We start from the raw sequence: 21,391 nt of genomic DNA, 5'->3' as shown, positions 1-21,391 counted from the left end.
GAGGAATTTCCTTATGCTGTAAATTGTACTTTGAACCACTATATGATTCCAGTGGCAAAGGAACCTAAAACACACAAACGATCAGAAGAATCACAAAGGAATAGAAACCCAGCTTACATCCCCATGTCCCTGGCATACATAACCCTCCTTAAAAACCCTCTTCTTTGGAGCCGCTCTGCTTGTTCGTGCCTGTGCTATGCATGCGATGGACATATCACCTTTGATGATCTGATGTACTGAAGACATTCTGCCCTCAATGAGTCAGCAAAAAACAAAACAAAACAAAACTTGGTTGTAGGTCTTGTTCTTTAAATCTTCACCTGAGGATATGTCTTACTGATCTGAGAGAGAAGGATGAGGGAGAGAGAAACATCGATATATGAAAGAAACATCAATGGGTTGCCCCCCTTTATGTGCCTTCACCAGGGATTGAACCCACAACCTGGGTATGTGCCCTAACGAGGAATTGAACCAGCAGCCTTTTGGTGCATGGGATGACATTCCAACCAACTGAGCCACACTGGCCAGGGCTAGGCCAGTTTTGACATCCGCTTACTCTATTGCTGTTTGTCCCAATCATGGTGATTTTGTCATAGCGCCTGACAGTTAGTAGGAGCCTGTCAGTTAGTAGGATCGCGTTATGATTTCAATAACTAATGGGCAATCCTCCGTCTTGCTCCTGAACATTTCAGCCCACTAGGTGCTTAGAGAGTATTCGGGTATTTTATTCAGAACTTAGAAGAGCGACAGCACTAAATCAGTATTTCATATCCGTGGGGGCTCCTGGCTGTGATACAGATTTACAGAATTTTATTTTCCATCTACAGTTTTCCTGCCCTACCTCGTTTACCAGACAAGCAAAGGGCTCGCATTTGTGTTACGGCTGCGGGATGTTTTCACCTTGTCTGTATAAGCACCATTAAATAGTTCAAGATCAACTGCAGAGGAGATAAACAGCAATCTTTTTCACTGTTCAGAGCTGGGTTCTTTGATTCCACTTACTCCTGGGTTTTCACTGTTGTTATTTACTATTCCTTTGCAGCTCTGTAGGTGCTGGGTGATGGATGGGGCAGAGTGCAATCTGTCAGAGCGAGGCACGGACGGGCATACAGTTGGCGAAACCTATTACGCCAATCATCAGTACCCACTTAGAACTCCCGTTTCTCAGCTCTGTTCATCTTTGTTCAAGCTTCTGTTTGTACCTGAAAGGCTTCATTCTCAACCGCCCCCTTCACCTCGTCATCTCCAGATCACTCCTCAAGGCTCCTGGGGTCCTGATATATCTGCTGTTCTTCCCCATGACCACACCTACCCCTGCATCTGCACTCCTTGAGGACAGAAATCATACTTCTTCTTGTCTGAATTCACAGCACTTAGCAGATTATAAACGCTTGAGAAGTTTTTGATCAGTATATTCATTTGATATACAATTGTCCGGCCATCATCCGAAAGTATGTTATGAGAAAAAACATTTTCCCCCCAGCCCCTAAAGGAAGAACCAAGTCACTATGCTTCCCTACTAAGTTCCCAGGCAGGAATGGCGGTTCCTCTTTGACCCCCTTCCTACAGTGAGTCCTCTCTTCCTTCTGACGGCCTTGTAGGAGTTCTCAACTCTCCACACATTCCCTAGCATCCTAACTAGGCCTTTCCCCATCCCTGTCCTCTTACAACACAGTGTTGGCCTCCTCACTTGTCTCCCTGTTGGTAGTCTCTCTCACCTCGAACCAATTTTGCAGTCAGCTTTCACACTAATCGTTATAAAGAGAAAGGCTTGTTTCTGCCTTGAGCTTGCTCAAGAACCCATCATGGCTCCCTATTAGTGTTTATTTTTTCCTAAAATGCTTCTTTTAGTCATTATCAAACTACTTATCCTAAACCTGTTCCCTCCTCTACTCTTTCTCCACCCACCCAAGACAGATTGTCAACTATTCAGTGGGTTCCCTGCAGTTCAGTGGTTGTTTCCCTGCCCATCCCATCAACATGCCCACAATAGTAACATCACAATAGTAACCGTAACCCTTATTTCATTCCAGCACACATGAGAACACTTAATGAGTATATACCACGTGCCAGCCTTGGAGTGTGGGAGAGCTGGTGGAACTCAAAGTGAATAAACTGTAAGTAGATAATTGCAATACCACATAGACTGTAGATAACGTTATAATAGTTGAAGAAACTTTTAAATGTATTTTGATCTATGGTTTATGGAAGGACTCATTGAATCAGGGCCTTGATACAGGATTTTTAAAGGGAGAGGGTAGACCTTGCAGGGTATTGGGGGTTGAGGGGAAGGGTGGAGTAAAGTGGGAAGAGCAGCAAATTTCATGGAATTTGAAGGTACAGGATGTTCTAGGGAACAGTCCGTTATACACAGTGTAGGTGGAGCATAAGGCATTGGGAAAAGGGAGGGTGTCGCAGCGAATATGGAAGGGCAGAAAGTTCATTGGCACCAGGTTGTGTAGCCTCAAGGGTTTGGACTTTTTGTGTAAGAAAAAAAGAAGCCATTGAAAGTTTTTGAGCAAAGTTCTGATTGCAAATTTTTGCAGGACTTTGTGGCATAATTCCCTTAAGGGCTTTGAGAAGTAAAAAATCGGCCTAAGGCAACCAATTTCCTTTTTTGCGTGAAATGCCAGACTTGAAAGAAATATGTCAAATAAAACTGAAAACTGTCGAACATCTCAGACAGCCAGGAGTTTGCTCTCTGATGTGTGGGATTTTGCTAAATGTATAATATTTGCATGTTTCCAGCGTTGTCATAGAAGCAAGTGGCATGTTTTTGAGAACGCAGATCTCTGGTGTTTCCTGGCTAGTACAGGATGTGCTTATATTGGCGGAATTGGGTGCCTGGAGCCCTAACCGGGTGCACATGTACCTTCCAGAGTTGAGATGATGGGATGGTTCCTTCACCCCTTAGCAAGAGTGCCCACTGAAGTCAAAGTCAATCAGGCAGGCTGAAATCAAAAGCAATCCCTTCTCACCAACAGTTGCATTTGCATTTATTTATTCAGAATTGATATTTTACTGGAAGTGGCGACTTGCAGTCATTTTCTTTGTATCATTAAAATGTGTTCATATGAGCCATAAACAAAGGCAGCCATGCCCAGATATCAACCAGAACGACTTGATGAGCGACAATTGCATCGCAGTTCTCCCACAGCATTGCACAGGGGCTCGGCTGACTACCATTACTGAAGACAGTCTTGGCAGGAGGGTATTAGACAGGTGGTTCTGTGTGGTTTCCACCCAAAGACAGACTCGAGGGGGAAAGGATGCTGCCGTATAGCTACCGTCGCTCAAAAGCATTTCAACACTTCAGTTAAATTGATGGGCGAGTAATGCTATAATAGTGCTAAAATCTTTTCAGATTTACTTTGGCTATGGTTTTTGGAAGTATTCATGGAATCATGGCCTTGATACAGAACACAGAATTTTGACAGGAAGAAGTAGGGCCCTGGTGGTTAGAGTAATATTGCTGAAAGGAGCAAATTGCATGGGGTTTGAAAGTGTAGCATGAAATAAGCAATCATATATTTTGTCGAGAAAATGTATTGCGATTACTTGGTTTTTAAGCATGAGCACTTTAAGCTTTAAGGAACTGGTCTTACCTGTGTCCCAGGGATTATATTTTGAGAGCCACTTCTCAGATAATTAATAAATTGAAACAGAATTGAGGGGCTCTAATGCGGCAAGGAGAGGTGAAGGAAAGGGTGAGGGGTGGCCCACACATGCTTTGGAAAACGCCAGCCCAAAGAGCCTGGGCGCACAGTTCTTCTGGGAGGGAGCGATCTGGATGATCAGATTCTTGGCTGAAAATGCTTTACCTTAGAGTCCCTCAAGTTCAAACCTGACCCATGGCACCCACATGCTCTTTCTCTGCAGTCACCGAACCCTTCACTATTGGGCACATAGTAGGTGCTCAAACATTGTTTGTGGAGCAGATCTTCATAGATACGACAACTTCCCGAATGTAAGTGAATCTGAACCAGAATGAAGAGATCCCCGTGCCTGCATAGGGTGCCCATCCTGTTTCCAAAAGGGCCAAACACCAAATGCTGACAGGCATTCTCTCATTCTTGATTTGTTCCTAGTTGTCCATTTTTTGAATGTTAGTTAAACAAACTAAACACCCTGTGTTTCTGATAAAGCTGAATCGATTGCAAAGGTAAAATAAGAACTTCCTTTCCCCAAGGCTGTGCTCAATTCTCCCAAATGGAACTAGAAAACACTATTATTAGTTTTAGCGATGCTAAATTTGTAAAATAGCAATCTCCTCTCCTCGGGGATTCACGCATAATCCCCACCATTTATTGAGCATGTATTGTGCTCTGGTTTTTGGCACTTATCTGATTGGGTAAGCCTATGAGAAAGGTACTAGAAACTGAGGATCAGAGAAATTAAATAACTCAGCCACACCTAATAAGGGACAGAGCAGAGACTGGAGCTCAGGGCAGAATGACTCGAAAGCCTATTTTCCCACTGCTCTGTATCCCAACATGAAACTGAGTTGGGTTGAAAATAAGCTCATGGCTGAAGAAGTATCTCTCACAGGGTTAGATTGCTTGGTGCCTCTCAGGGTATTTCAGCTTAACACCCTGAGGTCAGTTAGCTTTGTGTCTCTGAGCTGTGGACATCTGGTTAATTCCAGTCACATGCGGGCATTTGCACTCCAATTATAACGTCAGCTCTAAATCTGTTGGTATGTCACAAAGGCACAAGTTAAAATCCAGCAAAGAACTGGAGCTGCCACTGTTCCCAAGCAGAAACATCCTTGGAAGCTTATCTGAACAGAAGGCCCATCTGAAACCTTGGAGGTTTGCCCGGCCCTGGTTTCCTCCTGTCTAACTGAAAGCAGAGGCCCAGACACAGAGCCAAGAGGTTCACACTTGTGGGATCAGCAACCTAAATTTGAAGATTTGGACCAGCGCGGCCAAATGCAGCCTGCAGCCAGGGCCCTGCCGGCGTCACTGCTCCGCTGGGCCCCACAGTACAAGGAAAAACTTGCGAGAAGATAAATGTTATAAATGAAATAACAATGCAAATAGACGAACCAACCCCCCCCCCCAGGGGCGGAGAAGAGGAGACAGACCCCCTGCATCACTTTTATAGATTATTCTGCTATCTCTGGCACCAGAAAGGACCCTTTGCTCTCTGTGATAATGCTGGTTGCTAACATGGACTAAGCACTTGCCATGTTTGAGATACTGTTGTAAGCACCTTATACATGTTTTCAGTGGTGAGCGATTGCTCTAGGGGTGGCTGAGAGGCTAGCGCACAGCTTCAGGGTTCCCATGGAGGGCGTCATTTAGGCAGATTCTTTGCTAAAAAGGACCCTCCTCCATTTTTAGAGCTGCACCGCCTCACCTGGTTGCACTATTTTCTATACCCCAGCAGGAGATCACCTTGAATCAAGACGCATTGTTGTCACAGGGTCATGGCCATGGCTGCAGGAGTAACCCACCACCTATTTTGGGGAGTAGGGCTCCTGATTCATCTAAGACCCTTCTGTAGATATTCCACCACCTCCCAGTGAGGCTTCCTGCTCTAGCTACACTTATACCCCACAATCAAACCATATCTCCCCTGCTGAGAACTCTCCCCTTGCTTAGAGGACACAGGGCATCTGTGGGGAGAAAGAGAAGCCGTGTCTTCATGTGTTGCTTTCTTAGGAGGGAGGAAGGTTTGCTAGATACCCCACAGAGACTTCACATTTCATTGGTCAGAAATTTTTTCTTTTTCTTTTAGAGAAAGGGGAAGGGAGAGGTAGGGAGGAAGGGAGGGAGGGAGGGAGGGAGGAAGGAAGGAAGGAAGGAAGGAAGGAAGGAAGGAAGGAAGGAAGGAAGGAAGGAAGGAAGGAAAAGAGAGAGAGAGAGAGAGAGAGAGAGAGAGAGAGAGAGAGAGAGAGAGAGAGAGAAGAGAAACATCAATGTGAGAGAGAAACATCAGTTGCCTCCTGTATGCACCCCAACTGAGAATCAAACCTGCAGCCTGGGTGTGTGCCCCGATCGGGAATTGAACTCAGGTGTACAGGATGACGCTCCAACCAACTGAGCCACACTGGACAGAGCCAGAATTTTTTTATTTACACATTTCTAAACCCAACCTTCACAGGAGTGCGACTGCCAGGATTAGCCTCCCTGGGATCTGCCCCCAGAGCGGGGATGAGGTGGCCTCCCCGGAATCATGTGAACAGAGGTTGATGCCTGAATAAATGGAGGTGAGGCAGAGAGAGCTGGGGACTTCACAGTGGGTAACAGCCAGCAGTGTCCTCTACAGGCCTCCATACTTCACAGTGTAACTGTCCTTCCCACCTCTGCCCCAGGCAAAGCCTGACTTTCCTTCAATTATCGCCTAGCCAGGGCTGGGTCCTGCTGTTCTCCAGGGAAAATAATTGATCCCTTCTTGGGTCCCCATGCCACTCTGTTCTATTATAGCACTTGCACCTATTTTCTATTCTCTCTCTCTCTCTCTCTCTCTCTCTCTCTCTCTCTATATATATATATATATATATATATATATATATATATATATATATATTACAAATGTATTTTCCAACTGGATTGTGAGTTCTCTGATCATAGAGGCCACACATTATTCAATTTTATATTTCCAGCACCTAGCGTGATTCCTGGAATAAAGTAGGTGCTCAGTAAACATGGGATTATTTCTGAATTTTTTATGAAAGTCTATTTCATCATTACCTGGAGGGCGGGCGGGGTGCAGGTTTGGTTTAAAAAGTGGGAGACAAAGGAGGCTGACTGTTGTTGGTTTGTTTTATTACCCTTAATATTTAAGCTGCCTGATTTAAAAAAAGGCGGGGGGGGGGGATGTAAGGGCTCCAGGTGCTGGGTGTAATGTGCTTGATGTCACAGTTCCTGTACTTCCCATAGCTCACAGGACAGGGAGGGATGCATGCGATGCTGACCTCATCTGTCTGTGCTCTAGTTCAAAGACGGACAGATTTCCCAACTTGCCCAAGGCTCTGGCAGGGAAAGCTCAGGCCCCACACTCAGGTCATTCTCATGCAGCCATAACCAGCTGGGTTTTCAGCAACTTGGATGGAGCCATCTGTCTCCCCAGCCCACATACAAATATGCACAGGAAGGGTGCAAATCAGCAGATTGGCGGCTTCCAGGGGACCCAGCTGGGCTGTGCCCTCCCTGTGGGGACCTGGGAAAGGTAAATCCAGGGCTGGAAGACAGAAGACCAGCAGGAAGGCTGAGGAGCTGAGCAAACCCCGCCTCTGCCGCCCCTTTCCTGCCTTTGCCGAGAATAAAGCCCATCTGGCTCCCCAGCCACGTGGGCACTGCTTCTGTGAGTGACACCGTGGAGCATACTGAGTGCCCGGAAAATTACCAGCGGCCTCACACAGTCCCCCACCCCCCCACCCCGGGCACCAGGAACTGCCACATAGGAGCTCCCTTCTCTGGCGCTCCTGGGTCCTTGCTGCCTGGTCAGCTCTCGCCTTCTCACATAACGAGCCTGGTGAGCCCAGGTGGTTGGGAACAGAGGGGCTTTCTGTGTCCTGGACTTAGAGAAGAGAGCCCCTTGGCTTTTCCCACAGATTCCCCCCTCCCTGCTGTAGCTTCTCCTTCCCTACCGCGCCACATCACAGACAGGGTTTAGAGCCGCCCTGGCTCTCCAGCGAAGACGGAGGACAGTGGATTCCACATGAAAAACAGAATAAAATGAGGGTGCTATTAGCCAGCCACCCAGGTGCAGATGGCTTTTGGCAGCCCAGAACCCAGCGGTGATTTAGAAGGGTCTGTCCGGGAGTCGTTACAGCTAATGATCACAGAGTTACGGACTCATTGGCAGGCAGAGCGCCAGCTCCCGTCCCCTGGGAGTTTCAGGGGGATTAATAAACAAAGTGGCAGGCATGTAAGGCAGCTGATTCTCTCTAAAGACATGATTTCATTCATTCTTTATTCCTCGCTCCCGGATCCGATGCCTATTATCCGCATCTTGGAAGGCATCTGTCCCCAGCGCGGCTCTGGGTCAGGGGAAATGATTGTGTTTCTTGTGGCAACGCAAACACTTTCACCGGGAGACGACGCATATTTCACGACTCCCGAGTCATCCGGGGAAGAGGCATTTCATCCCAGTCATCTTCTTGACTCAGGAGCACGCAGCATTAAACCAGAATTCTGCATAGGACCCATGATGCAGCCTCAACAGCGACAGCAAGGATGGCATCGCCACCCTCTATGTATAGCCAAGCCCGTGCGCAGCAGGGAGCCAGAGCAGTAGCTTAATTGACATCATCCACAGAATCGGGGAATCTGTTCATCAGAGCTGGTGCTGCGGGAAAAGGGAAAGGCAGGAACTTCCTCTCCCAGGTTCTTATTCTTTGATTTTTGTGCTAAGGTCTCTCTGATGACCCCTGAGAGGCAGGGAGTGTCTCAGGGAGTGTACTGCTCTTTGGCATACACCCCTGCAGGCTCTCTCTGCCACACAAACCCTGCTGGTCGGGTGTAGAGGGAGTCAGCTGTGTGTCTGCTAAAACTCACTCCATCACCAGTGATCTGTGCCCGGCTTCGCCTCTCCTTGCTGCTTGGGAATTTCTATTCCCTCTAAGCCTGTGGTACTTTACACAGCCCAGAGAAGTACAGGTTAATGAAAAAACCAAGAGCTTGACTTTATCAGTGAAGAGGAAAATGCATTCTTTACAAAAGCAAGAACTAAGTGAATGGATACCTGTGTGAGAAAAGGAGAGTTTTTCTGAGCTGTTTCAGAGTGATGATTTAATGACCATGCTACTCCCTGAAGATATTCTTATTTTGCTCCTTAGTGCTATTTCCTGCTTAAGAAAATCTCATGGAAATAATTCGTAGCATTGACTTGCTCCCATGCAAACTTGTCAGGCAAGACTTCTCAGGAATAAACTCCATAGCAGGGGTTGGCAAACTCTTTCTGCAGAGGACCAGAGAGTAAATAGTGGGCCATGTGGACTCTGTCTCAACCATTCAACTCTGTCCTTGTAACATGAAAGCAGCCTTAGCCAATACGTAAGCAAATGAGTATGTCTGTCTATGTTTCTTTTTAAAAATACATATATTTTTATTGATTTCAGAGAGGAAGAGAGCAGGAGAGAGAGAAACATCAATGATGAGAGAGACTCATTGTTCGCTGCCTCCTGCTCGCCCCACACTGAGGATCAAGCCCACAACCTGGGCATGTGCCCTGACTGGGAATCAAACCATGACCTCTCCTGGTTCATACTAGTACATCAGTGCTCAACCACTGAGACACACCGGCTGGGGCTGTCCGTGTTTCAATAAAACTTTATTTAAAAACAGGCCATAGAGCAGACTTGGCTCACAGGTTATATTTGCCAACCTCTGCTTTGTACTAAAGTCCTAATAAGTTTTCTCCTTTGGCTAAATACTGAGTGGGAGCTTACAAACCCAAGCCATTCTGAAGGGATGATGCGATCCCCACATGAGATGGCAACCCCACAAAAACTGAGCTTCTTGCTTCTGCTTTCTAGCAATAATAATAACTCACAATTTAACAGCTTTTTAACCTCCCAGACATCGTTCAGAAGCTAATATAAATCCTCTCTAAGAAGGAACATGTGATTAATCCTGGGTTTCAAATTGCTCCTACAAATGATTTCCCAAACACAAGGACCTAGCATAGAGTCAAGAAAATTAGGTAACAATCAAACAAAGTACCACAATGTCAACTAAAGCCCATTTGCAAATATGTTAGCTATTAGAATGATCAGATACAGTTATAGAGCAAGAGTGTTTACTATTCTTAAAGGGGAAAAAATAGCAGGCTTGATAGCAAACAACAACAACAAAAACACACACACACACAAAAAAAACTCCCAACCCAAACCCACCACATTTAAATATGACAGCATATTTTTTTCTTTTAGAACCAGTAGAATTTCTAAAAAGGGAAAATGAAACAAGCAAAAATTAAAAACTGAATAGAAGTTTTTAATAGCAGATTAGACACCAAAAGACTGAATTAGATATTAGTAGCCCCATTTTGGAGGAGAAGTACCCAATGTTCCATAATTAGGAGGTGCCTCCTGAGTAAGTTTATTTCTTTGGACCTAAAGTCCTACATACTTTTCAGAACGTGGCCAACTTTGTGGGAATGTGTGTTTATATTGCTACGGGAGAAAAGAAAACGTGTCCTTCTTCTCTTCCCCACATTAAACTGATAATTTTCAATCCAGCTTTGGAGCCACATTTGGCCCCCTAATGACAAACTCCCCACCAGGTCACCAGGATATAGATGCTTCTGTCCTACCTGGAAATGTTGGTCTTATGACCAAATTCACTTGACCTGCCACAGTGGAATTTAAGTTCTTACCTTTCGTTTCAGTTTGTTCTAGATAATGAAATGAAAAAAGAATAGCCTGATCAAAGGGCCCTGGTGTTTAATAACCAAACGTGAACAAAGTTGAGAACAGAAAATAAAACTGTGAAGGAAGTCTTCATAAAAATATTTCTTCAGCCCTAACCGGTTTGGCTCAGCGGGGAGAGCGTCGGCCTGCAGACTGAAGGGTCCCAGGTTCGATCCCAGTCAGGGGCATGTACCTTGGTTGCGGGCACATCCCCAGTGGGAGGTGTACAGGAGGCAGCTGGTCGATGTTTCTTTCTCATCGATGCTTCTAGCTCTCTATCCTTTCCCTTCCTCTCTGTAAAAAATTCAATGAAATATATTTTTAAAAATATATATTTCTTCATCAAAAACTATTTAAAAGTCTATATATGAGAACAATGTTAGTTCCACTGGTAGTCCCTCTCCTCAGGGAGAGAGCTATGTGATCATGCTCCTCCCACAGCCCTGGTCACTGCCCTCAGCCTGGTGTTCTTTGAAGTTCCCATGTTCCCCTCACCCCTTTGGTAACTAACTTCACTGTGACAAGCTCTGCCCAGATGTCTTCACAAGGACCCCAAGGATTTACCCAATTCAATCCAGTTTATTTTGGCTTCCTATAATATAGTCCAATTGGCGTCACCATCCTAATTTTGTGTTATGGTTTTCATAAATTTTAATCCTCTCTATATTTTAATCCCCACAAGACGACCAATATACATTGGATTTATCATCTATTCTTTCAATTTCTCTTCATTCCTTCTTGGATTTCTGGGATAACATTCTTCTGGCCTGAAGATTCCCTTTAGCATTTCTCTTAGTGCAGGTCTCCTGGTGATGAATTCTCTGTTTTCGTCTAGAAAAATGTTTATTTCACTTTCACATTTGAAGGACACTTTCACTGGATAAACAGTTTCAAGTTGGCATTTTTGTTCTTTTCTTTTGGCATTGTATTGCCTTCTGGCTTTTATTTCTCTTTCCAGAAAATGCTGCTAGTCTGACTGAAGCTCCTTTTAAGGTAATGTGTCTATTTTTTTCTGGATGCGTTTCAGATTTGGGTCTGTAGTAATTTTACAATCATGAGCCTATTGTGGTTTCTTTTGAAATTTGCAGCAGTTCTTTGATATTTTTCACCAGTTTTGGAATAAATATCTCAGCTATTATCTTTTCAAATATTTCTTCTGCACTATTATCTCTCTCCACTGCTTCTGTGGCTCCAATTAAATGTATGTTGGATCTTTCCCCCATATCCCATGTATCTTTTACGTGACTCTCTGCATTCTTCATCCTTTGGCTTTCTGTACTTCATTCTGACCTATCATCCAGTTAACACTTCCTCTTTTTTATGTCCAATATGTAGTTAAATGCTCTATTGAGATCCTGCATTCTTCTATTGTGGAAGTTCCATTTCATACTTTTATAGACTTCAATGCTCTGGTGAAATTTTCCCTTTTGATGTTTGTTTCTCTTGAACATATTAATCAGATTTAAAAAAATCAATTTCTCACAATCCTAATATCTAGGTCAACTATGGGTCAGTTTCTGTTGCCAATTCTTGTTTTTAATTCTGTTTTTTGATATGTCTAGTAATGTCTTATTGAATACATAACATTGCTTATGAAAAATAGATGTTCAGGATGACATATATTTTTCCAGAGGGAATTTATCTTATCCTCTAACAAACAGCTGTAGTAAAACAAAAACTGGGCTGATTCAGGCAACTTTAATCTTTGTAAGGCTTTGTACAGCTCTAGCGTATCAACTGAGAGCCTCCTTGGCAGATTCTGAGCTCCAGTTCAGTCTCTTCACCCTCTTGACTGCCCCCACATACCTTTTTCTTGTTATCTGCTTGGCTTTTTAGCCTCTTGTCCACATTCCTTAAGAATGTAACAAATGCCTCTAGTTGAAAACCAGAGTATTCTCTACACCCCTCTTCTCCCAGACATCTCGGCTCCTCAAGTCCTGTCTCCCTAGCGTCAATCCTGAACTCCAGTTTGTTCTCCCTGTTTGTGTGAGGCTGCTCAAAGCTCTCCTGGATTCTCTGCCTCTTAGCCTCCACCTTCTGCCCAATTCTCAGCCTTTTCATCCATGCCCCAAATTGGCAAATTTCCTGAATGAAATTTCCACAGAGAATATTGGAGTCATCTTAATGAGATTCTTGCCTTCTGGGATTTGACTCCTCAAGTTTAGATATTTTGGCTGCTCTTTGATGTCTTATAAACATGTATACTTTGTGTTTTATGTTTATGGATTTTCTAGGTACTTTTAATAGGAGACTTGGTCTGCTATGAGGTACTCCATTATAACCAGAAGTAGGCCAAATTTCCTATAATAGAAACATAAAATTTTCATCTCTCTGCTTCCATCTTTCTTCTTTTGTCAGGTACAAGAAAATTTGGCTCTTGATCCCTTCTCAGATATGAGAATCTTCTTCTAATACCATTTAAATATCTTATATTTTCATTACTTTAGGGCTAGACCTACCTAGTTCATATTTCTGAATATGTCCAGACCTTCAAGTAGAAAAATGTGGCTGTCACATCTTTCCTGACGAGTGTTAGTCCAATGTCTGGGAAGACATATTTCCTTCAGCTATATTTTCAAGCTTCAGATTAATCTCTGCTAATTTCAAAATTTCTCTAATTTAGTGAGGTTCTTCCTGCTGTTTAAAATGGAGTTTTCTTACTTATTATGCAAACATTTAGTTGGCTCCAGAAATTTCTTGGTCCTTTACTTTTTGAGCCTGCCAGTTTGTTACAAAATGTCTCAAAATGAGGAAAAATGAGACAGTTCTATATAATTCTGTTCACATGCCCATTCTAGCCTTCTTTTTCTTTTGTGACTCTTTAAAAAAATATCTTTAACTATATTAAGAATCCATCCAGTGAGGCCCATTTATTAAAATCACATTAGGCATTATTAAGTCAATTAAAATATATCATTCAGTAGACATTGTATTGAGCCTAATTTAAAATGCATATGTTGGAGCCATTATGGATCACTGTGTTGTCAGATACAGTGGCTCTTCATCTGTTGCTGAGAATGATGAAACTGGTTTTTGAAAAGTAAAAGCCATCTGCAGCTGCTTTGAAAGTCAACTGACATTTTGTTAATTAGCATTTATTTACAGTAGTTGAATAACAATATGAAACTACAATAAGGAATGAGCAGTTAACATTGAAATAAAAAAAAAAGCCTGTGACATTATGTTTATTGTTTGGCATCTAGTTAAAGACACAAATTCAGGGATGTAGAAGGGGATTCATTGAAGCCTGTTTAAATGTAAAATAAACTAGGGAAGGGAATGAAATCTCGTGAGAGATGAGATGGGTGCCCATGTGACTTTTGGGTCTTTGTAGGGAACAGGAGCAACCGATACTTGATTAACAGTTAATCAAAAGAGGAAGATGAGAAGTAGATGAAATTGTTTCCTTATTGAACGGCTTTTTAACACATGTCAGATCTTCTGGATTTTGGCAGCCAGCTGATTCCAAATGACTTGGATGACCAAATTCAGATGCCACATCCAACTCGGGTCCTGAACTGTTACCATCAACCTCTGGCCAGGAAGCAGGCAGAGAATGAGGGGAAAGGGAGGGTCCTGGTTTTATCAGGAACATTTTGCCATATTAAAATTAGGTATCAGGAAAAGATTACACACAGTTGTTATTTCTTACTTGCTTTCTTCCCTCCCTAGACATTAAGGAAGTAAGAATGTCAAAACTGAAAGTGACTAAGTTTGTCATAAAAAACAAACAAACAAAAAAACACAAAAAAACAAAAAACACTGGTGATAGGTTACCAGAACTCCAGTTAATCTTAAGAGCTGTTATCAATAAACAAATAAATCACATTTTCACCAGAGAGAAGCACATTTGCCACCTCTGTATTCGTCGCTATAATTGGCACCAATGCTAAATGTTTGTTGACAAAGGAGAAAAATATCAATTCTGCTATTTTGTCTTTTAGGGATAGTAACGTGCTTTCTAACATAGAGGTCCCATGTGTCTAAACTCTCATATGGATAAGCAGAGCACAGCTTCTTTCTTTAAAAAAAATTTATTTTTAAATTGATTTCAGAGAGGAAGGAAGAGGGAGAAAGAGATAGAAACATCAATGATGAGAGAGAATCATTGATCAGCTGCCTCCTGCATGCCCCCTAACAGGGATCAAGCCCAAAACCCAGGAATGTGCCCTGACCTGGAATCAAACTGGTGACCTCCTGGTTCATAGGTCGACGCTCCACCACCAAACCATGCTGGCTGGGCCCCAGTTTCTTTCTTTAAAATGCTGGCAAGCTGGCTTTGCCTCACATGTACAATACTCTGTATTATTATTTTCTTTCCGGAGAGCGATAAAACATGTGGCCAGAAAATAGCTAATGATTTCCATGATAGTAAGCATGCAAACAGCTATGCATGTATGGAACTAGATACCAATTTTCTCATATCTCAGAGGTTTGGGTGTGATTTTCCCACCCAGCCAGGCTGTGAAGTAGGGTGGGCAATTAGTGATGTGGAAGACTGCCTGACGGTGGTGGGTGGAATCTGCAGTTCCTCCCATCTCAAAATGCTCATGTACAAATTAGGAATACAGATACAGAGCAACAACAACAAAGTGCATCAACTTTTTCATTCTCCATTCTTCCACTCTGGCCGAGTGACACTGTCCAGCAATGACCAGGAGTTCAAAACTAGTTTTGTTAACCACTCTCCTTCACTGAAAAGCAGTTGATGAGAGACGTTAAGGACCGGTTGCTCAGAGAATTTTCACTCCACTGAAGCCAGTAATTGTAGCTTAAAATGACGTGGTGGCTTTATATTTTAATTATTCATTTTACTTTTAACAGATATGTTCTGAATCTGCCCACTCCTCATTGGATCAAGTCAAATGAACTATTTCCCTGGCTAGGCATGGGGAATGCTAGTAAGTAAAATATGTGTACTATAAAGAATTTCTGTAATTAGCAAATATCCACTAGTTTTCCTAGAGATTTTAGGTGGGGAGATTAAAAAAAAAAAATAACCAGCCAAATGTGCAATGTGATGGCTGAGTACCATCTTCTTTTACTTATTGGATCTCCATTGGTGTTAAAATTCTTCCAGTTACCACTTTTGCTTCAAAGTATGGAAAAGTTGCAGTTTTGATTAAGCATTTCCCTTCTTTACCAGTAACTATTATTTGAGATCTGCTCTGAACTTGCATACCCTTGTTCTGGTACACAAGAGACCAGTTACTTGGAAATAAATTATCTTTTTTCACGCTGAATGATCAGCCATTTCGTATTTAATCAAAGTGCACCAAGCACTGTAACAAATAGCATCTCCTTTAATGTAATTCAATCCTTCAAGAACCTTGAAAATTGGGCATTATTATTCCCATCTTATGTACAGGAACTAGGGCTTACAGAGGTTAAGAGAGGAGCTCAAAGTGACACAGTTAGGAAGCAGCCAATAAAAACAAACCTTATTCTGTGATTCCAGGGACATGGTCTATCGCAGGACAATTTATTCATTTAAATGAGACAATCAGGAAGATAGTTGATATTGTTAAGGTGAAGGATAAGTGATGCTCTCATCTCTAAGTTTTTAATTCAGTTTGAGCTATGCCATTTTTTATTTGAATTGGCCCTCTTTACTCTTAAAAATTAAAAGTAATGCCAAACCTTCCATTATGATTAGAACATTCAGAAGAGGCTCCTTGAGTCTACTATTTCAGCAGTTTAGGAATAAAGTAGGCATAACCTCTATTGAGCTTTCAGATTCAGAAGTCAAAGGGGGTAAGAAACCCAGAAAGATCTCTAGAAGTTAACGGGAACTTTCTCATCTTGCCATACATGGTCCATTTCTCCTGCTTTCTCTTCCTACAACACGAACAATGTTTGCATTTTCTTTAGTGTTCCTTTAAAGCATAGGGAGTTAGGATCTTCAGTATTTCAAACCCAGGGAAAACTAGCCCTTTAAGGAAAGAGCAGTTTAGGGGAGGGGGCGGGCTTTGTCACAGAGAGACCTGGCATCAGATCCCTCCTGTGGCCACTCCCAGGCCATAAGAATAGCCACTAGTAACCTCTGAGCTCCCTTTCCTGATGGTATTTGCCCTACAGAGTTTTTGCTGAACAAGATAACATTAGCATAATATCTGAGGCAGCAGGAACTGTTTACAGTCAAAGTTATTCCCTTTCTGTCCACTTCTCTGTGTTCGTTCATCTGGAGGCAGCTTATTTTCTATAAGCATTTTTCTCCATTGTGGCTCTTTCTGGCCTGGATAGGTAATTTTAGTATTCGTATTATTCATTGTAATTGTGATAAAATACACATAACATAAAATTTACTCTTTTCACAATATTTAAGTGTACAATTCATTGGTATTAAGAACAGTCCCATTTTTAGACAGTCTTCAACACCATCCAGATCCAGAACTTCTCATCTTCCCAAGCTGAAACTCTGTCTCCATTAAATAATAACTTCCCATTTCCTCCTCTTCCAGCTCCTGGTAACCACCCTTCTACTTTGTGATTACCTTATATAAGTAGAATCATACAGTATTTATCTTTCTGTGACTGCCTTTTTTCACCTAGCATAATGTCCTCAAGGTTCACCCATGTTGTAGCATGTGTCAGAATGTCCTTCCTTTTTAAGGCTGAATAATACTGTATGAACATACCACATCTTGCTTATCCATTCATCTGAACAGATCATTTTGATTGTATGGATGCTTGGGCAAAAATGTAACTGAGACCACCTTCCTTCAAAAAGGACTTCTGTAGCTCTTTCTGGTGGTTAGGGAGGAGGAGGAAGAGAGGGGAAGGCAGTGCTGGGTGGACAAAGCTTGGTGGTCCTCCACACCTCCCCCTCCTTTCTATGATCCAGCATTTTGCTTCCTGCCATGTCCTTCTCCATTGGGTGAGTCATTTAAATAGCAGTGGCCAAACCCTACACCTAAGCTTTCACTCCGACATTAAGTTAGGCAATCACCTACTGTGAGGAGAAAGTAAATAATATTTACTATGAGTTTAGAAATCTTCCCTAAGCTTGGATTTTGATGGTTCTGGTTTCTTAGGTCTGGGAGACTAGGAGAGACTATGTTGTCAGTCATCTGTTTCTTCTGTCTGTTCTGCTTTCTGTCTCTCCTTTGCCCCTCTTTCTTTTTCCACATTCACGATACTTCCTTCACTGTCATGATATATTTGAATCTGTGTTCTTTTCCTGAAATGGGTGCAAAGAAGCATAGTATTAACCTAACTAAATAATTTTCTATTTCGAAACTCATCCTGAGAATTCTCCCTCCGTGTTCATTGTTTTGTATCTCTGGGTCTCCAAATCTTAGGAGCAAAAGGGTAGTGAACCACTAAATACCACAGTACAGTATTGTGTAGTTCAATGGGAATCCGAAAGAATGGAAAATTTGGTACAAATACAATCCACTTACACCAAACTTCCAGGCAGGTTCTCAGACATAGAATTTTCGAAGAATTGTTTCTGCCTCAAACCCTATAGGTAAAAAGAGCACATGAAAACATCCATCCTTCTCTTTAGAAAATGAAGACATAGAAATCAATCTCAGTTTCTTGCCTTCAGAGAAGTATGAAAAATCACCATTGGAAATGTGTGTTTGTCCCAACCTAGGCAGCTTCACAGTTCTCTCTTAAGAAAAGGGAATGAGAGATTTTGAACAGAAGCTGTTTAAAGCCCAAGTCCCAAAGCGTTTTTATAACCAAACTGTCCCTAGAAATGCTTCTACCACAAAGACTATAAAATTTGGTGCCATAAAAAAAATGTAGAATTTTAGAGGTAGAAGGATCTTGGTCCAAACCTCTAAACGATGCTTCTCTTTTAGTTCACACAATGGAAGATGTAGGTGAACAAGAATAGGCACTGTGGCTCGTGTGGTCCATGGTCATTGAAAGATGCTAGAAATAGGATCAATGTATTTGGGCAGCATGAAGGTGGAGGAAAGAACGGAAGAGAGAGGAAGGAAGAAGGGGGAAAACACAGAGGGTACAAAAGGGGGGAAGCAGGAAGATAATATTTATTGCATTTTCCCCCAATAGATATTACCAAAGTAACTAATTAAATTATCTCAACAAACCACTAACAAAGATGTTACAATCCTGGATTTAGAGTTGAAAAAAATAAAATTCAAAGAATATAAATACATATATTCTTAGCATTGACTTGGAGAGAGGAGGCACAGAATTCCTCTTGAAGGGGACACAGGCGAGAGAAAGGCAGCAGGATGGATGTGATGGACACACACTCATCACATGCTTTGACGACAGTCTTGTAATGAAGAGATCACAGCTGTGCCCATGAGTTACACAGACCCTGGATTCATATTGAGCGAAGTTAAGTTCCTCCTTATTTTTCAGATATGGCAAAAGAAAAGGTGATAGTGGGATTTATGATGTTTTCTCTCTACAAGTTCTGTTTAGCACTAATGTCTCCTTTGACCCCTTACCAAATGTGGGTCATAGTAGATTATAGTAACATGGTAGGAAATGGCCTAATACCAGTACACAATACTAGAAAAGAGGAGAACACCACTTTGATCCAAGCCGTGTTTGTACCCTAAGATGTGAGTTTTGATTATTCTTATTTTAGCTTCCAGAACAATTGGTCTTATGACTGATTGGGCTAATAACTGATTTCAGGAGAAAAGATTCCTAAAATACATTGTATGTGTAATTTATAAGCATGACTTTGTTGACACATTATTTAAATAATTTAGAAACAGCAAAAGGCTCTCAGATTTCACCAGCATCTTTTGTCTGAAAACACACGTCTCTTTATTGTGTATGTGTGTGGGGGGGGTGGGTTGGAGCAGGTTCAAATGTAGTGTTCTGAGGCTTCATGCAGAATTCTCTGGCAAATCATTTAGCGTCTGTATGTGTCTGTTTCCTCTGCAATGAGATGAGAAAGCTAGACTGCACTCTGAGACCCATGCCAGGCCCAGCCTTCGAGGCATCTTCATTCCCTGAAAGGTCTGCTTATAGAATGTTCCATTCACTGTTGACTTTTCTGCCCCAGTGCAAAGATTTAAACACAAATCTTCATCCCCATCACCATCCCAGGAACTTTCACAGAGTATCTATTATATGCTAAGAGCTGTATGTATATTATTTCTAATTCACACTATAATCCTAAGGATAGGCAGTATTATCTCTAATATACTGATGGAGCATTGCACTAACTCAAGAATTATTCAGTATTTGGGATTGATTTGGAGATGAATACTATAGGGTATTTTCAAAGCTAATTCACCAAAAAAGGTTTTTGTTTGTTTGGCTGGTTGGGGTTTTTTTTTGTTTGTTTAATTCTTTTTTCTTTAAGGTTGCTTCCTTAGGCTTGACTCACAAGAGAATAATTATAATTTTCAAATTGATGAAGGTGAATTCTTTTTCAAGGCAGCACCATTCTCACTCCGTTTATCAGGCAATTCCTAAACTTATCTTCCCACAAACAGAAGGAACCACTCCTTCCCTTGTGTCCACTTTGGACTCTGACCATATTTCTGTCCCAGCACCTACAATGCTTTTATCAAACTGAATCATTACATGCCTATCTCCCCTTACCAGATTCTGCCTGTGAGTCCCTACAATAATGTCTTTTGTCTTTATTGGGAGAGAATCTTTTTTATCTTTATTGCCCAATCAGTTCAGTAGTGCCTGATATATAGCAGTCACACAAAAAATCATGAATGAATGAATAGAATGTTGATAAATTAGCTTTCATAGAATTATGTAGATTTCAACTATAAGCAAAAATAATCTATGTGTTTTTATCTTTTTTTAAGTATATTTTTAAATGTATGTTTTTATTGATTTCAGAAGGAAGGGAGAGGGAGAGAGAAATAAAAACATGAATGATGAGCAAATCATCAATGAGCTGCCTGCTGTGCACCCCCTAATGGGGATCAAACCTGAAACCTAGGAATGTGCCCTGACCAGGAATCGAACTGGTGACCTCTTGGTTCATGGGTTAATGCTCAACCACTGTGCCACACCAGCCCGGCAGTGTGTTTTATCTTTTCTACATTTACATCAGCATGGTGGGCTGGCAGAGAAGTTCCCCTCAATCATATTTTCCTTTCTATACTCTCTATAAAGGGGTTTTATAAGTACTCTCCTTAGTTCAGGAAATTCTCTCAGTTCTACTTAACATCATCTAGGCCTGATATGACTCCAGAATTTCTGCTTTATCCCTATCCTGTGTCCTCCTTCTTCACCTAACCCTTCCCTGTTGACAGCCAGTTGGAGGATCAACATTGCTCTACAGTTTCCATTGATGAGATTATTAACATTGGAGGTGGAGATGTGACCATCATCTCTCAGTTTATACCGTTATTTCTTGCTTGATCAACATTAGCATTAGATTAGTAGCTGGCTCTCTGCGAAAATATGCCTATAATTTACCTCTTGTCACTCCTTTTCCCTATGTTTACATGATGATTACATTTATGTGTCAACTTGACTAGCCCCTGGGATATCCAGACATCTGATTTAAACGCTATTTCTGGTTGTGCTGTAGGGTGGTGTTTCTGGAAGAGATTAGCATTTGAATCGGTGCATTGAGTACTAGTAAAGCAGATGGCCCTCCCCAATGTGGGTGGGCATTATCCAATCCATTGAGAGTCTGACTAGAACTAAAGGGTAAGGTTGGATTCGCCCTCCTTCTGTCTGATGGCTTCATATGGCAAGTCTACTTTCTCCTTCTCAGACTACACCCCTGGTGTTCCTGGGTCTCCAGCTTGCAGACAACAGATCGTGGGATTTCTCAGCCTCTATAACTGCATGAGCCAATACCTCATACTAAGTTAATTTCAAGATATATCCTATTGATTCTGTTTCTCTGGAGAACCCTAATAGAATTCTTATTTTTATTTCCTCTATTGAATATACCTAAACTTATTTTTCCATTAGTACGCTTTCTTAATTTATACCCTCAGTTTGCTGAGAAGTACATCTTCAAGTAACTTCCTAAGAAGGGTGTGTGGGAGATAGATTTTCAATGCACGGGTATATTTGAATATATTTTATTATTGGGTTGATCATTTG

The 21,391-nt window shown here is 41.9% G+C and overlaps 1 long non-coding RNA gene across 2 annotated transcripts in view; it reads left to right on the top strand.

Annotated features, from left to right (window-relative positions):
- The window catches only part of LOC132220765 (uncharacterized), a 70,020-nt gene that overhangs the window by 38,673 nt on the left and 9,956 nt on the right, over positions 1–21,391 (top strand). The window contains exons 4-5 of one of the 2 annotated variants that reach the window (XR_009449860.1): positions 2,034–2,117; positions 15,188–15,264. This is a non-coding gene — a long non-coding RNA (uncharacterized LOC132220765). The remainder of the gene's footprint in view (positions 1–2,033; positions 2,118–15,187; positions 15,265–21,391) is intronic. The other variant, XR_009449861.1, reaches the window with a different exon arrangement.

This window comes from Myotis daubentonii, chromosome 18 (assembly GCF_963259705.1).
Source record: "Myotis daubentonii chromosome 18, mMyoDau2.1, whole genome shotgun sequence".
In the NCBI taxonomy this organism is placed as follows: Eukaryota; Metazoa; Chordata; class Mammalia; order Chiroptera; family Vespertilionidae; genus Myotis; species Myotis daubentonii.
Note: the sequence above shows the minus strand (reverse complement) of the source record. Positions and strands in the feature narration are given on the sequence as shown.